The sequence below is a fragment of the Protobothrops mucrosquamatus genome, unplaced genomic scaffold (genome assembly GCF_001527695.2).
Source record: "Protobothrops mucrosquamatus isolate PMUCROS unplaced genomic scaffold, P.Mucros_1.0 scaffold3964, whole genome shotgun sequence".
In the NCBI taxonomy this organism is placed as follows: Eukaryota; Metazoa; Chordata; class Lepidosauria; order Squamata; family Viperidae; genus Protobothrops; species Protobothrops mucrosquamatus.
Genome location: NW_015389905.1, coordinates 25,543 through 29,333, shown reverse-complemented (window position 1 = coordinate 29,333; position 3,791 = coordinate 25,543).

Genomic DNA, 3,791 nt, shown 5'->3' with positions numbered 1-3,791 from the left:
CCCAGAATTAATTTAATTCTCAGCCCCTTAACCTCTAAAATATTCTGAGCTGCAGTGAACAAAACCACAAGTGTTCCTTCTAATGTGTGTGTCAACAGAGAGCAGGAATTTCTTCAGAGGCTGCATATTAAGTCAACATTTTCATTAATCCACCAACACCGCCAATTTCAGCAACTCAAATGCCCTCGTTCTTAAAAAGTCAGCTTTCAAAGGTAAAAGGTGAATCCACTGGCTTTTACTTGATCTCATTTGCCATTAAATTGTGTATTTCCCATTCTAATTTGGAAGAATTTTTAAGGGTGTTTTGCTGTTCCCAATTTGGTGACACAAAACCAGCCAACAAAGATCACATGAAATGTTAATGCCACTTTATAATGCAGGGAACGGCTATCGCTACGTGGGACTTTAGATATTGGTTCTTGTTGTGAATCTTGCTTTTGGCTTTAACATCACATTTTTAATAAGACAGAAGTGTACTCCAGCACACCAGCTTTGATTGTTCCTTGTCGCACAAGAACATTCCCTGCTAGAAGAAAGGACAGTATTGGTCCAGTCAGGCATAGTATGACACTCACAGAACAAGACTGATTTTACTCAAAGTACTCACACAATTCCTATTGTCTTCTGTAACTATCGTGCAGGCCAATATACTATTGCTCACAACTCATCAACTAGAAGTTAAGTGTACAGTCAGGATACAAAATTTCTGCCTTTTCTGGGCAGGATTGGGACCACTTGCCTTCAGAAGTTGTGGGTGCTCCATCACTGGAGACTTTTAAGAAGAGGCTGGACAGCCTTTTGTCTGAAATGGTATAGGGCAGTGGTGGCAAACCTATGGCACGCGTGCCAGAGGCGGCACTCAGAGCCCTCTCTGTGGGCACACGTGCCATGCCTGGAGATGGCAACTGTCCCTCTTCAGCCAGCTGCCCACTAACTCGCTGAGGTCCCACATGGCCAGATGTATCCCGGCACCCATGCGCTCACTGGCCTCTATGTGCAGGGGACGATGGTATCAGGCAGCAGCCGCCCCTGCCCCTGCCTCACCTTGCCCTGTGACAATGGCACCCCTGCCCTGCCTCGCCTCACCCCGCAGGACGAGCCTCCTGCCCACCGCCCCACCTCCCAGAGACCCCCTGGATCTCCCCCAACCCTGCCCGGCCCCCATAGGTGTCCCTCCCCACGAGCAACATTGAGGTGATCACGCCCACCTTGGCCACACCCACCTAATCTGCCATGACCACCACAGCCACGCCCACCCAGCGGGCCACGCCCACCTGGCACCCGGCGATAAATAAGTGGGTTTTGGGTTGCAGTTTGGGCACTCGGTCTCTAAAAGGTTCGCCATCACTGATATAGGGTCTCCTGCTTGAGCAGGGGGTTGGACTAGAAGACCTCCAAGGTTCCTTCCAGCTCTGTTATTCTGTTACGCGTAAGCTGATTCAGTTCTGACTGAATGGTGGGGAAATTTTTTGAACTGAAGAAGCTTCTTTGGCAAGAAGCGAAATATTTTCAAGCAAAAAAAACCCCCAAAAATTCCAGTCGCCTTTTGAAAAGCACCTCTGGGATTTTGCCCTATTCTGGATGAATGAGCAGGAGGTTGGACTAGAAGACCTCCAAGGTCCCTTCCAGCCCTAGGATTCTGTGTGATTCTATGTTTCTCCAGAGCAAAGTACCCATAAGCTATAAATGATTCTGTGACTTCAGTTTACATTTCAAAAGCACGTGGAATATTTCGCTCAGATGAACAAAACAGGCCACCAGTTCAAAACTATTGTTGAGGGTCTGTATTATCCCCCACAACAATTAAGTGGAGGAGACCATGAAAACTACCTCTGTTTGAGGTTTCTGGATTGACATTAATGGTAGAGAAGTAACTAGTTTGGTTTCCAAAGGCTTCACTCGTCAATCTTTCTGCCTCTCTGAGTTTCTCCAGGTCAGTAACTACCTTGGTCTCAACAGAGAAAATTATTAAGCAGCGTTTTAATGATAATAGTAGGCTTTCAATAAATTACAGTTTCATTTGATACACACACATACATACACACACACATTTTAAAGAGAATTCAATGTATCTATGTATAATTATTGCCTGAATGAGTACACCTTTCCCCTATGCACTGAACACATTATTAAAAATGCTTCAACACTGGAAGTTTTTAAGAAGAGACCCGACAACCATTTGTCTGAAATGGTATAGGGTTCCTGCTTGAGCAGAGGGCTGGACTAGAAGACCTCCAAGGTCTCTTCCAGCTCTATTCTTATTCTTATTCTATTCTTTATTCTATTCCTTACTCCAGTGATGGCGAACCTTTTAGGGACCGAGTGCCCAAATTGCAACCCAAAACCCATTTATGTATCATCGGGTGCCAGGTGGGTGTGACCCATTGGGTGGGTGTGGCCCATTGGGTGGGTGTGGCCCATTGGGTGGGTGTGGCCCATTGGGTGGGCATGGCTGCGGTGTAACAGCAGACTGGGTGGGACTAAAAAGTTCAATCAATCAATTCCAACTTTGCGAGATCATTTTTTTTCCCCACAAGAAGTTGAAATTGACTGATTGATTGAACCTTTTTTTTTTTTGCACACGGCGGCGGAGGCCTAAAGCGAAAAGGTTTTATAAAACACAGCTGAAGGCCTAGGACTGGGGCGACGGTGCGCGTGCCCACAGAGAGGGCTCTGCGTGCCACCTGTGGCACGCATGCCACAGGTTCGCCACCACGGCCTTATTCTATTCTATTCTATTCTATTCTATTCTATTCTATTCTATTCTATTCCTTATTCTATTCTATTCCTTATTCTATTCTATTCCTTATTCTATTCTATTCTAAACCTATATTTTACAATGTATATTTTATATGCAACTGTATATAATACTTATAAATGGTATCAGGCATAGGTGCCGCATATTCTTCCATTTTGTCCCTCAGTTGTTTTTTCAAAAAAAAAAACAGGAAAAAGTGGGGATTTTTTTTTTTTTCATTTTCAAAATTTCTAGAGATTTTGCCTCTCTAACTGGGAAAGGATGGACAGTTCCACCCTCAGTGGAGCAAATCCTCTTTGCTGGCTGAGGAATTCTGGGAGTTGAAGTCCACAAGTCTTAAAGTTGCCATGGTTGAGGACCCCTGCTCTAGAAGTGTCAAGAAAGAGAGTTTCACTGCCAACTCTGAAACACTAAGCACTTCAGAACACAAAGCTACGCAACTCAAAATCTTATGCTCCAAGCCAAGTCCTTTAAAAACTTGTTATCACTTATGTTTTGGGAGATCCTGATGGCTTCAGCTTTGGAGAAGTCCAGCTGCAGACTCAAAGTGCTGACTTCTAGAATTCCTCAACTACAAATCCTATTTGAGGTTTTGTTAAGCTTTACTGGAGCGTTTCCTCGCACAGAAATGCCACAGTAGAGAATCAAACAAGCCACAACCACACTGGGACTCTGCAAAGCAGCTGCTAAGAAAGCAAACCCGGTGTCCAATTTACGGTTTGGCCAAAAGCTTTTTTAACTCATGGCAAAAGTCCCATGAAAAGAAAAATGCAGCCTAGATGATCACCCAGGGCCAGCTCAAAAAAAAAGACTACAAGGAGATTTTTTTTTTTAAGCAGTGTTGTTTTCAGTTACATCTCACAATGTCACATGGTAGAACCATCTTTCTGGGTGTGTGCACACATATAGACAACTAGCAATCCCTCTCAGCCCAACAGGCAGAGTGGCATACAGGTAGTCCTTGTTTAATGATGCTAACTAGTAGGACTGTAAACTCTTATCTTTAAGCAACATGGTCATAAGTATTGCTTAT